We start from the raw sequence: 13,544 nt of genomic DNA, 5'->3' as shown, positions 1-13,544 counted from the left end.
CTCTCTGTCTCTCCTCCTTGTTCTCACATCCATACTTGATCAGGCTCTGAACTGTGGGGTGGGGTCTTATCCAGATACAGAGTATCATGTTAGCCCCCTGATTGTCTGCCACTGAATACAACTATGAGCTCCCCACTTATTTCTTTGAGGAGCAAAGTGCTTGTGAACCAGCAGGTTCTTGGACAGGAAGGGGGCACACTGGAGAAGAGACAGAAAGCAGGAGGGGGCCTTCCCAGGAGAGGAATGTTTAGAACGAAGGAATCTAGAGTGCTCCCCTCTCTGGGATTCCTTGGGGGTAGGAGAAGCTAGTTGCAACTGCGCTGGCTGGGGCTTCTCCCACCTCTCTTAAGGCCATTGAGAGGAAGTAAAATGCTGACATCAAAAGGGAGAAGACTCCCCTCCGTAACTTCGGAGGTGCAGATGCACCTCTATAGATGGGCATGTACTGCAGCCAGATTTCCAAAAGCAGGATCTCATTCCTTTACAGAAGCAGGGAGGAGCCCAGCACACGGAGGCCGTGTGTATTCCATCCTCGCAGACCATACCCAGTAGTTTCTCTCCAGCCCGCCCCTACAGCCTAGAGGAGAGAAGAGAAGTAATGACAAGAAGGGGCAGGAGCCCAGGTGGCCATCCCAGGACCTGCTCTACTCGCATGTAAATGAATTCGAGGAATTATTCGTTCAGATTGTCACCCCACGGCTCCCCACTCCTCTTCCCCTTCCAGGACCTAGCTGCCTGGTCCCTCTCTGTTCCACAGCAGGTCACAGCTAAAAGTATTGGATCCCAGGGAAGAGACCCAATTCCTGAAGCCCAGGGAAAGTGCCACCCTTGCCTGTATTTTCCAAGAGAGGGCTTCAGGGAAGAATTAGGCAGTGACTCTAACTTCAGTGCATTTTTAAATGAGTCAGGGGAGACAAAACTGCCATAAGAGACCAGGGAAAGCTTTGAAAGAGAGAGAGAGAGACACACACACACACACACACACACACACAGAGCGAGAGCGAGAGAGAGAGAGAGAGAGAGAGAGAGAATTAATGTGTGATAAGTGTCACCAGTGATTAGAAAAGAAGAGAGCCAGGGGACCCAAAAGATTCTATGGAAGATGAGAAATCTAAGAATAAGGCCAACAGGGCAACCAGACTCAAGAGGAGATGTTGAAAAGCAAGTGAAAAACAAGTTGCATAAGCAGGGTGGGGCCAGACCAAGTAGGGTGTTGAAAGCAAGGGGGGAAGTTTTGGATCCTCCGGGAAGAAATACAGGATCACTGAAGGTTTCCTGTGTTGGGCTGCTGTTGATGACGGAAGCGCAGTTGCATGGCCCCTCTTCGCTCACAGCACGCAGGTGCCTCCTCCAGACGCAAGTCACACACTCAATTCATCACCAGGAACAAGTGCTGCTCAGGTCTCAGGGAGTGGGCAGCCACGGAGGATGTTCTTGAATGGATCCGATCTCTGGGGAAGCTTCTGGACCCTGATACTCTATTTCTGGCAGCCAAAGAAGGCTGCCAGGATATGGGAATCTCCGCATATGGAAATAATGTCAGCCGCCTCTGGAGAGGAGGTTGGAAGCAAAATCACTCTGAAAACTCGCAGATGGCAAGCACAGACTGCACTATTTTGGCACCGTCCATTTTTGTTCTTTTATTTTGCATTTCCAGGTTCCAACTACAGTGGCCTGGGAAACGTTTCATGACAGAGAGCTGGGGTGGGTGAGGAGAGAGGGGCTTCAGGGTCTATGACGATGTGACAAGAATCTACCCTCTGCCTGTTGCCGACGCCTCACCTATAGCCACAGCAGATGGTCACCGGGGTCATTCACTGCTGATCCCTGGCCTTCCGCTCCATGTCCTCTCCCATTTTTATATCCACCTATGAAGGAAGGAGCAGTCCCCTCTCCTTTTTCCATCTGGCAAGGACCTCCCTTAGGTCAAGTCCTCTTCCTTCCTTCCTCAGTCGTCATAAGTTAGCCTTAATGGCAGAAAAACAGCAGGGGAGGAAAGGAAAAGGCAAATGTATCCCCATTACACATTCTGGATCATCCTTCCTGCAGAGGGTGGAGGCTGGGCTGGGGAGAGGGGAGGCTGCCTGGAAGAGGACTGGTTATCTACGTTATCTAGCATTAAAAAAAAAAAAAAAACCAAAAACCTCCCTCTTTCTGTCTCTCACAGTGTTTCCCATGATGGAAATCCTTGGTTTCTTCATTCAGGCAACAGCTATGGCACACTTAACCCACCCTCCCTCCGCGGGAAGTGTCACATGCTACATCCGTGGTCTGCGCAGCTGCCGTTCCCCAGGAACTCTCCGCGCCTCCGCCCAACAGCGCTTGCACCTCACCCCTGCGCTGTGGGAGACCGCGTGCTACGTGAGGCAAGAGCCAGCGGTGTGGAGAAGCTCTGGAAGAAGCCGGATGTGAGTAACCCACATGACATGACACATGACATTCCCTCAGCTCTAATCTGGTGTGGTTACAGGTCAAATCTTAGCCAAACTCCACGGCCTCTGCCTCTCCTAATACTGAAGTGCAGACTGAACCACAGCTGACTAGTCATGCAATTTGGCTAAATGTCAGGGAATTAAGAGGAGCCTTGGTGAGGCAGGAAGGAAGCCACGCGGGGAGGGCTGGGAGGCAGTGCTCTCTGGAAGGGGCAGGGGGCGCATCTAGCGATTAAGGCAGGTAGCAGGCTGGCCTGGCACAGATGCAGGAAGCCTGCGGTGGATGCTGGGCCTGTTTTAAGGTTGATGATCTCAAGGAGACCCGCTCCCGGCTCCTGAAAGCTGAGCTCCAGCCAGTGTTGAGATTGGCTCTTGGAAAAGATCACTGGCACTTTACAGGGCAGCATACACTCAGGCAAAGGTGAGGCCAGGAGAAATTTCCAGCTCTCGTTATGAGTTCTTGGGGGTTTGAAAGACAAACCCAGGTCTGGGCTTTCCTGCCTCCAAACGAGATGCCCCACTCACCGGAACTCTTTGCCCACAGCCATCAGAGGTACAGAGGAGAGACCCTTGGCACTAAGAGGCTGGATTCCACTGATACATTCTGGCTCTCGCTGACACGTTCATGAACTATATGGATTGGTCCCCTGGCATCTCCAGTCTTTCACAAAAACATGGTGTTGTGCCTGTACCACAATATTCCAGGGTAATTTGGCTCAACATTGCAGAGTGTTGGCAGTATTTAACAGCCTTGTAAAAATATATTGGCAAGGGTTGTTGGCCATGTGATATTCTTTTAAACCACAGTGTTTGGGCTACAGTTAAGTGTGTGTATCATTTATTTAAAGTTCATGCTATTAATTAATAAATGTCTACTTTAACCCTGCCTGTCATTTACCTCCAGGAAAAGTGGGAGGGGGGTTGTTTGTTTTCAAATAAAAAATTTCAGAGAAGCAGAATGAACTACTGGTTAGCTCTGAACTTGGGCATATTAACAGTGACGTACACCCTCCGTCTGCCACTATTCTTACCCTGTCCTTGGCTCTGTGCTCAACTCAGACCTGGGATATGCAGCTTCCCAATTTATGACTCTAATTCCCTTGACTTCCTAAAGATTTTCTTTCTTTTGGACCAGTCATCCTCTCAGAGAACTGTAACCCATACAATTTCCAAAAACTGAAATGGGCCCTTGGCATTCTGTCCCTCTCGACCGTCTTCTGAGCTACATGACCATGCTGAGCACCATCCTGAACCATTAGCTCTGGTTTATTATGCAGACCACTCAGCCTCTATCCCAGTACAGTTGGAGACCATAGGGCAGCAGCAGCAGGATTTACACAGGAGCCTCCCTGGTGCAGAGCTCATCACCAGGACCAGGTCTGTGTCTTTAGCCTCACGATTTCTATTCAGCCTGTTGAAAATCTACTATAGCCACTTAGGTCCTGGTCATGAAAACAACTGCCTCTGGACAGTCAAGATAAGCTATTCCTCCTGCTATGGAACCTGGCATTCATTAGGCAATGTACTGGCCTAAAGTACACCCATCTCTTCCTCTAATGAGATACTTTAGGCAGAAAGAGGAAAGGATGATGTACTGCCACATGCTGTGTTTATAGACTCCGCACGTCCTTGAGTTTGTGTGCGTCCAGAGTACTCTTCAGAGGGTTACAAGGGGCATAAACTCAGGGGGTTGGTTAGGTCGATAGGTGTTCAGGATGACTGAAAGCTATCATAAAAATGCACTTACCTTTTATTCTTTCCACCTAAAGAGCACACTCCTGAATGGACCCCATCAATCTCCCTACTCCAAACCCTTCTTTGGATGTCAAAGAAATGTCCAGAGCACCCAGACTATCCTGGAGAGGGGGGGCAGGCATTGCAAGACTGGCTGAGATAACATGCAATCCATGAGGTCACAATAGTAGCTGTTATTGGGTCACTATCTTGAAAAAAGGACAATTGGCAAGCTAATACCTGGTAACCATGTTTACCTTTACCCAGGGTCTCTAATGGAAGGCAGATGTACCAGTATACTGCCCTGGACAATTTGGGAGAAAAAGAAGATTTTTAGAAATTCAGTGTAAGTACACAGAAACACAGGTGGAAATTTATATTCAGTTTTCACTGCAATATTATTTACAATAGTGAAAACTCAAAACCAGCCTACATTAGAAGTAACAAGAAAAATACCTAATAAAATTAAGCCATGTCAATAAGTCAGATATTGCACTGCCATTAAAAAGGATGTTAAATAAAAATGTTTAATGATGTGAGAAAATATCAAGTAAAAGTCACATAAAAAATTATATGTGCAATATGAGCAGGGTAATATTAACCGTTCATAATTTCGTTTTTATTTTCTGCTGTGTTTTCCAGATTTTCTTCAAGGAACCTGCATCACTTGTATAATCAGAAAAGCCTAGAGACAGAAGTAGAGATTTTAAGTGATAAGATAGTCACTTTACACAGTACGTATTAAATGTTTCTCAAGATAGTTAACTCCTCAATTGCATAAAAATGGAAGATTTAATTTCCACGTACAATTCATTAATTGAACAAATACTTATTCAGTGCTTATAATCTGCTGGCTAATTTATTTATTCCTGTAACAAATATTTATTAGAGATTGGGCATGAGGTACAGAAAATAACAAAATTGATTTTCTGCCCTTCTGAAACTAAAGATCTTCTAGGAATTGGTGATACTGAGATAAAAGACAAGAATTCCTTCCCTCAAGCAACTGTAAAGCCCAGAAAGAGAAATGGACAAGTTAATAAAAGATGATGATGCCTAGCATGAGGGTTAATACTCTGCTGAGGATCTGTGGTTTGCAGTCTGAGGAAGTCTGCAAAGGAAGGAGGGAAGAAAACATAACAGGCTATTGGTCAGCAGCCTAGACTTCTGCCCAAATGCAGGTAAACTCATAGTTCCTTAGTTTCCTACTCAAGGAACTTCAGCTATGTTCAAAATAGGTAACTTAAAAAGGAGTCCAATTTTAATTGAAAACAAAAAGGACCCGAGTTCTCCATGTCCATCCCACCCCACGGCTTAGGAGGGGAGTCTGCCACTGCTGTAGACTGAATGTGTCCCCCCAGATTCATGTGTTGAAATCTATGTGATGGTATTCAGAGGAGGGGCCTTTGGAAGGTGCTTAGGTTATGAGGGTAGAGACTTCATGAATGGGATTATTGCCTTTATAAAAGATTCCAGAGAGCTCCCTATTCCTTCTGCCATGTGAAGGACACAGAAAGATGGCCATCTATGAGCCAGGAAGTGGATTACCAGATCTGCTAGCACCTGGAGCTTGGACTTCCCAGCCTCTGGAACTGTGAGAAATAAGTGTTTGTCATTTACAAGCCACCCAATCAATGGTATTCTGCTAAGCAGCCCAAGTGGACCAAGACATCCACCTTTATTTGTTAAGAACACTAAGGAAACCTTGGTTTCACAATGACAAAAAAGCCTAGAGCCAAGGCGCAGTTGGGGAAGGTGCCACATTTGTCTTTAATCTCTTCTGTTTCCACCTTTTAAATGGCTTCTACATATATTAGTGACACACAGTTGTAATCCTACACTTTCCATAGGAGAACCTAAGTGAGAGCCCAAATCTCATTTCATCTAATTAGCAGGAGATAGGTGACTGTTTGCACAAATGGATGTGCACAAGCAATCGTTCTTGTCTGGTGGTTGCTGTTGTCACTGTTTGTGAGAATGACTAAAGGAAATATAAAGATACAGGGAAGTGGAGAAGAACAGTAAGTGAAAGATAAGGTGCTAAGACTGACAAGTGGGGGCCAGAAGTTAGAGGAATGTATATGATTAATGAAAATGGCGTTCATTATGCCCACAAGCTGATGGGGCTAAGGACGTTCAAGTTCCACACGTCATCTCTTAGAGGACTTATTATTTCTCTGATGGTGGAAAACCATGTAATTGGCCTTTGGCCTTTGACCTTTCAAGGGTCTCAGAGCCATATTCAGAGCTTAATTACAGAAACTATTTGTCCGCCCCACCCCCAATACCTGCACATGTTTTTCCTAACTTTGTCTTTACTTTCTCTTATTGTATATAATATTCTTGCTCCTGATTCCCTAATTTTATTTTACCATTATTTTCTTGTATCTGCGGTTAGCAGATAAAAATCTTGCCTGGCGGGAAGTGGACTATTAATAAATACATGAAAATTTGATTCCCAACAATAGCCTTGTGCAATAGTTAGCCCGTGCTGTGTCTCAGTTTTCCAGATGAGGAGCTAACGTGAAGGGGTACGGGGCTGTGTACTGTGTACCTTGAGTGTTTGCACGTGGAAAGAAGGTGGTGCTTTCAGAAAGAGGAGAGTGACAGGGTAGAATTGCTAACATCAGTAGAGGAGAGTTACCATTTTCAGATACCAATAAGCATAGTCCTGTCAACTGACGTCATGCTCTTCTTACTGAAACATTACCTGTCTGCCTAGCCTAGGTCATAAATACATACATATCTATATATACATATATGTAATAATTATAAATAATAGGAAAATATGTATAATGGATATATATATATATATATATATATATATATATATGGAAAATAATTCTCAGCTGATGTAGAAAATAGTGTTTGGTCTCCAAAGGAAGTCCCAGGGACACAGACAGGAGAACCGGCTGCCAGAAAAAAAAAAAAGAGGAGGGGCTGAGAGAAAGCTTAGCCACTTGAAATGAAAAATTAAATTAATTTTAAAATCTAATTTAAAGCAAAATAGAGCAGAAGATGTGGAGGGAGTTGAAACTCCTCCTTGGGTTGTATCCCCTAAACTTTCCTGTTCTTTCATTCAGCCTGAACATCGTCCTATTTATACAAAATAGCAAAACTGGATTAATTAAGAAATAGAATACTCCAGACAGTTCATTTCTAGGGATTGTTTGTACACAGCATGTATGAGAGGAAGGGAATGCTTGTAATTTTAATTTCTCCAGAAAAAAGACCACCAATGCTTCCTACCTCAAAGCTTTACAGCGACTTTTCCTGTGGGACTGTCCTAATGATCTTTAAGACCCAGAATCAAGTATGAGTAAAATACCTATTTCTTTTAGCCACTCATGTAGTCTCGCTGCACATACGCATTATAGAACACCTTCTGGGGTCAGAAGCTGTGTGAACTTCTCTCGTGTGTAGGTAGTTCTAGAGCCAGTCCAGATGCCAGATCCAAAATCAAGGCACAGGCCAGATCAGTCCAGATTTCCACCTCATTGTCACCAGCGAGACAGGTCATATCAAGAAATGAGAGAATAAAACAACTGCTTCCTTTGTGCTGTCACGGGACAAGCATAAAATAAAGCAGCCACCCAAGAGCCCTGCTAGGAATCTTGTGCTTTTCATGAGATGAAGCTCCGCTCCCTGGAGATATGTGAATAGCAAATCAGGATGGCACTTCCCTCCCTCGGCACTGCTAGCTCTCTCCTGCTAGCCACGGGCAGGACACCTGCCAGAACGCCCCGCAATTTAATTACACAAGTTGTTTCAGTCCACTCTTACCTTGCATCAAATCGTTCTTTATACACCAGGTTTTCTGTTTAGTGATGCTCTACGCAAAGTGTTCAGATTTCTTAAAAAATCTAAACAACAGCTTGATTGAAATGTGCTCTTGTAGATTCCTTTCTGCATGTATTGAGGCATCACAATAAAATGTAGGTTCTAGTAACCAAGGAGAAAGCAGCAAGGGTATTCCTGTGCAAAGGAGCTGATGTTGGAAAAGGTGAGAGATCTTCCTGGCCCACAGCAACAGCAATAATATCTAACATGTATTGAATGCTTACCAGGTGCCAAGCCCTGGGTTAGGGCATCCATGTATTCGTTTCCTGAGGCTGCCCTAACGATGTGTTACAAACTGGGTGACTTCATGGAAATGTGTTGTCTCACAGTTTGAGAGGCTAGAAGTCTGAGATCAAGGTGTCTGCAGGGTTTGTCGCTTGTGAGACCTGTCGCTTGTGGAATCTGTCTCGTAGGTCCCGGTGGTTTGGTGGCAGTCTGTAGCCTTCTTTGCCTTGCAGATGCGTCAATCCGCACTCTGCCTCCACCTTCACATGGTATACTCCCCATGTGAGTGTCTCTCTGTGTCCAGATCTCCTCTGTTTAAGGACACTAGTTGCATTGGATTAGGGTCTACCCCAATGACCTCATGGTAACTTGACCATCTACAAAGGCCCTGTTACTAAATAAAGTCCCCTTCATTGGTCACTGGTGATCAGGACTTCAACATTTTTTTGAGGGGGAACAAAATTCTACACTTAACACCTACGGTTTCTTAATGTTGAGGCAGGGAATATGGTTATCCCCAGGACAAAGTGGGATACCAAGGCGTGGAAAACTTATCTTCCATTTTCTGAATTCACCTGCTGCAAAAATGGCAAAACAGGGTCTGAATCCAGTTTGACTCAAAAGACCATGCTCCTAATTGCCACATGGGGTCTCCAAAGCAGCACCAGGAACTTTCCTGATCTTTCAGCTGTTTGACCATAGGTTATGCTCGGTGATCATCCCATCTACACAGGGCACCAGTGATTGGGCCCCTGCTCTGCAGACTTGCATTATCTTATTTAATCCCCCCCCCAAACAAGTTTAGAAGTCCAAAACTCTTTACTTCAGTTCACAAATAAACATATTACAGGCCAAAGAAATTGAGAACATTTGGCCAAGGTCACAAATAAAGTAAGGGTTAAACCAGGATTCAGGCCACACCCTCCCCTACACCTTGATCCTGAAGATATATTTCTCCCCACTGTGCTCCGCTATCCTTCACACAGAGCTCAGAGAATATCAGCCTGTCATTTATCACATTAAAAAATAAGAACTCCAAGAAAATCTCATCGGTGCTGTTTTTAAAAACGTGCACAAAACAAACCTCAAAGCCTAAGAATCTGAATCAGCCGGGAAAGGTGTAGAAAAATGTCAAATGCTTGTATGATTACCTGGGCAACCTTGCCTGTGCTATGTAAATATGCAATGACTAATCAGCCAGAGCAGCTGAGGGATTTTTCTAAATGTGGGCAGTTTTCATTCGTGCATGTGATTTCCCAGCTATGCATATGGAAAGGCGAAAGGCTTCTATTTATTTAGCATAACGTTAGACCAAAACAAAAGGAGAAATCATTTCACTCATGCATAGGTAAGACATCTTAATCTTTCTTAAATCTATTTTCAGGTTCATGGCAACTGGCAGACTATTTAGGACAGAAAGTGCATGTGTTGGTGCAAAGAGAAGAGGGCCTTGGGTGGTGGGGATGTGTGCAGAGGAAGGATAGTTGATTGATGTCTGGGGAGTATCAAACACCAATGGCCATTGATTAGGAAAAGTTCTTGGCAAAATAATATTAAGATTTTCTGGAGGCTGTTGACTATTATCATTTGTCAGTTTTCTGACATTCACAAAAACAGAGAAAAAAAGATCTGGACTCCCTAGAGACTGTAGTTTGCCAACTCTCGGAGAGCGTCGGCAGCTGTCTAGTGCCATCATGTGGTCACTTCTCAATCTGTTCAAAAATTCGGCTAGAGCCAAGCCTGGCAGGGAGACTCGGAATGATTCAGAGAGGATTGTGCTGGGCAGCTTGTGAAAACAGAGCTGGCTAGTCCGCATCTAATATGTGCAGAGTAGTGTGTGGGCTGGCAGGGCGAGAGAAAGGGCTTTGAGGATCCCTGGAGGTCGGACAGGGATGGGACACGGAGAAGCCAAGCAGCTGGACTTGGCCCTAAAGACAGACATCTATCTGGCAGAGAGAAAATTTATCCCCTGAGGATTAGGGCCACTCTAGTGGCTTTGCCTTCATAAGACAGACTTTAATCCTAGAGAAGTAGGAATTGGCAAGAGTAAGGCTGGACCCCAGCCTCATGGGGTCGGTAAGACCGGGAAATAAAGAACCAGAGCTAAACCCCAGGGACACTCTTGCCTGGCCACTGGCTCGTAAAAGAAGCAAAGCAACCCACATATGTAACTCGGAAGTCCAGCCAAGCCCCAGGAAAGTGCTAATGCTGAGGCACCTGCGGGGGCTCAGTCGACTGAGTGCTTGGCTCTTCATTTTAGCTCAGGTCATGATCTCACAGCTTGTGAGTTCGAGCCCATATCAGGCTCTGTGCCGAGACTGCTTGGAATTCTTGCACTCTCTCTCTCTTCTCCTCCCCCTTCTCTCTCCTTCTCTCTCAAACTAAATAAATAAACTTAAAAAAAAAAAAAAAGAGTGCTAATGCTGACACACTCTGCTGGCCATACTCTTTTCCCCAGAAGATGATGGGAATCTTGTCCACAGAGGAGACTCTAGGGTCTGGAGTCTCATCATCTGGCAAGGTACTAGAGGCTAAGCATGGGTTGTGCTCCGTGGAAACAAAGACATTCAGATACGAAAAGCAAGTGCTATTTATTCTGAGCTGACTCCTAACAAGGAAGTCAGTCACCATCACCCTCCTTGCGGCAGACTCCAGACAGAGGGCGGGAGGCTTTAGGGTGGAAAAAAAATAAAGACTTTAGGTATGCCCTTATTGGAGGCTGTTGGTCTGGGAAGCTGTAGGCAGGCTAACTAGAAGTGGGGCTTCCTCTATGACTGGTTAGGGATATGTATTTGGCTTTCTGTGATTGGTCCCAAGTTAAAAACCAAGGCAAAAATCAAGGAGGCTTCCAGTTATTAGTCAAGTCCTGGTCATCTGGGACCAGTTGTACAGAAGGTATTGTTCAGCTTCCTGGATTGTCACTGGAGATAGCAATCTGGCTTCCTAGAAGTCTGACTTAGAGCAGGCTGGCTTCCTGCATTCTTTGTTGTAGATGAGGCTTTCTGGAAAGGTTGATGAAGAGCTTCTATATGGTCTGGCCTGATGCTGTATGCAGTCTCTCAGCTCTGAGGGGCTATGCCCCAAGGGTCTGTCCAGGAGTAAACAATCTATGCTAAAGGCCTCCTCTTGAGTCAGACAATGAGGGCTTGGAAGAAGAAAAACAAAAACAGAAACAGAAACCTCACTCCACCCTACCCCCGTTAGAATCAAGTCTTCCGGGGGATAGAACCAGTTAGAAGCCCAGTGGTCAGTACTGGGATATATAATGGCTCAGACCAACAGCACAGCTGGGCTCATGCCGAACACCCTCCTTCCCGCCACCCTCTGTAACCACTAATATGTGGCCTGGTTATTTGCTGCCAGAGTCAGGATTAGATGAGGAACTTGGAAGAGATTTCAGCCTCAGGCGGGGGAAGTGGTGTTGGTAGTGGTGACAGTGGTGGTAATGGAGGCAGTGGTATAATGGTGGCAGTGGTGGTGTCAGGGGTGGTGGCGGCGGTGGAGGTGGTGGTTGCAGGAAGGTGGCACAGTTTGCGGGCAGCTGGGGGAGGTAGGAAACATGAATCAGAGCCTGACATTTTCTTTTTTTTTTTTTAATGTTTTATTTTTTATTTTTGATACAGAGAGAGACAGAGCATGAGAGGGGGAGGCGCAGAGAGAGAAGGAGACACAGAACTGGAAACAGGCTCCAGGTTCTGAGCTAGCTGTTAGCACAGAGCCTGACGCAGGGCTCGAACCCACAAACGTGAGATCTGACCTGAGCCAAAGTCAGAGGCCTAATGGACTGAGCCACCCAGGCGCCCCTCTTTTTTTTTTTTTCTAATTTTTTTACTGTTTATTTTATTTTTGAGAGAGAGAGACAGAAAGTGAGAGGGGGAGGGGCAGAGAGAGGGGGAGGGGCAGAGAGACAGGGGGAGACACAGAATCCAATGCAGACTCCAGGATCTGAGCTGTCAGCACAGAGCCTGATGCGGGGCTCAAACCCATGAACCGTGAGATCATGACCTGAACCCAAATCAGACACCCAACCAACTGAGCCACCCTGGCGCCCCTGAGCCTGACATTTTCCTATGAGGCATCTTAATGCCCCTAATTAGGGCTTAGGGACCTTGCCCTATCCAGACGAGAAACTGTATTTTATTTCCTAGAAATGCAGTGACCCTGATTTGGCGAGGGCAGCAGGGCTGCAAAGACAAGGCTGGGAGCCCCTACTTTAATTCAAGTAGAGTAGAACCCCAATCTCTGCAACAGGGCAGCTAGGGACTTTTCTGGTTCTGTTAGTGATTATAACCATACTCACACTGTTCATCATCCCTCAGCTAGGAGGAAGTCACACATGAACCAACACAACTGCCATGTTATACTGACATTCTTCTCTTCGTTGTCAACTCCACACGAGCCGATTGGTGGCACAGACACACTAACTGTGGCAAGACTGTAACCAAGCAGTATGTGGTAATAGGCAAAATATGGGTATGTTAGTCAGAAAAGGCATTTGGGAACAGATGGATAGATACTTAACTTCTTACTTTCTAGCAGTGTCTTGTTCTGTGTGGACACTCAGAGCTCACTGAGGACCAGTGTGCAGTGATACAGCGTTCCCCAAGGTTCCGTCACTATTTTGGTCATATCCATACTCAGCCTATATAATTCCTTAATATTTTTCTTTAAATGTATGTAGTCTTTCCCTTTACATGTTTGGAAAAGTAAACTAATTCAGTATTGAAAATGGGAAACCAGTATCTGTTGTCAGACAGTAATCCTAAACATAAGCACATAACTACTCAAATCAAACTCATTAAAATTTTTTCAATGTTTATTTATTTTTGAAAGAGAGAAAGAGAGAGAGTGAGAGGAGAAGGGGTAGAGAGAGACAAAAACTGAAGCAGGTTCCAGGCTCTGAGCTGCCAGCACACAGCCTGACGCGGGGCTCAGACTCCCAGACCGCGAGATCATGACCTGAGCTGAAATCAGATGCTTAACCGGATGAGCCACCCAGGTACCCTTCAAATCAAACTCTTCACTCGCACACTGCCCCCAAATGCCTCCTACACCAGCAGGGGTACAAAGGCCATGTTTGGGGGAAATCAGGCAGTCAGTAACAACCTGGCTCTGTATCAGGCTGCCTGGGTTTAAAATCTAACTGTAAAATCTAAAGCAAGTGTCTCTTGACACATCCTCCAAGGCAAGGGAAATTAAAGCAAAACTGAACCCTTGGGACTTCATCAAGATAAAAAGCTTCTGCAAGGCAAAGGAAACAATCAAGAAAACTAATAGGCAACCGACAGAATGGGAAAAGATAGTTGCAAATGA

General features: G+C 45.4%; 2 long non-coding RNA genes across 2 annotated transcripts; both read right to left on the bottom strand.

The window, feature by feature from the left end:
* Nucleotides 1-1,620: 1,620 nt before the first annotated feature.
* Nucleotides 1,621-4,309, bottom strand: LOC115295464. Its single transcript, XR_003910412.1, has 2 exons — nucleotides 4,180-4,309; nucleotides 1,621-1,967 (listed from the first exon to the last, which is right to left on the bottom strand). It is a non-coding gene; the product is annotated as an uncharacterized LOC115295464 (long non-coding RNA).
* Nucleotides 4,310-4,763: 454 nt separating this feature from the next.
* LOC115295463 lies at nucleotides 4,764-8,542 on the bottom strand. Its single transcript, XR_003910411.1, has 3 exons — nucleotides 8,231-8,542; nucleotides 7,950-8,154; nucleotides 4,764-4,851 (listed from the first exon to the last, which is right to left on the bottom strand). It is a non-coding gene; the product is annotated as an uncharacterized LOC115295463 (long non-coding RNA).
* Between the last annotated feature and the right edge of the window lie 5,002 nt (nucleotides 8,543-13,544).

This window comes from Suricata suricatta, chromosome 7 (assembly GCF_006229205.1).
Source record: "Suricata suricatta isolate VVHF042 chromosome 7, meerkat_22Aug2017_6uvM2_HiC, whole genome shotgun sequence".
Lineage (NCBI taxonomy): Eukaryota > Metazoa > Chordata > Mammalia > Carnivora > Herpestidae > Suricata > Suricata suricatta.
This window is presented reverse-complemented; position numbering and strand designations above follow the sequence as displayed.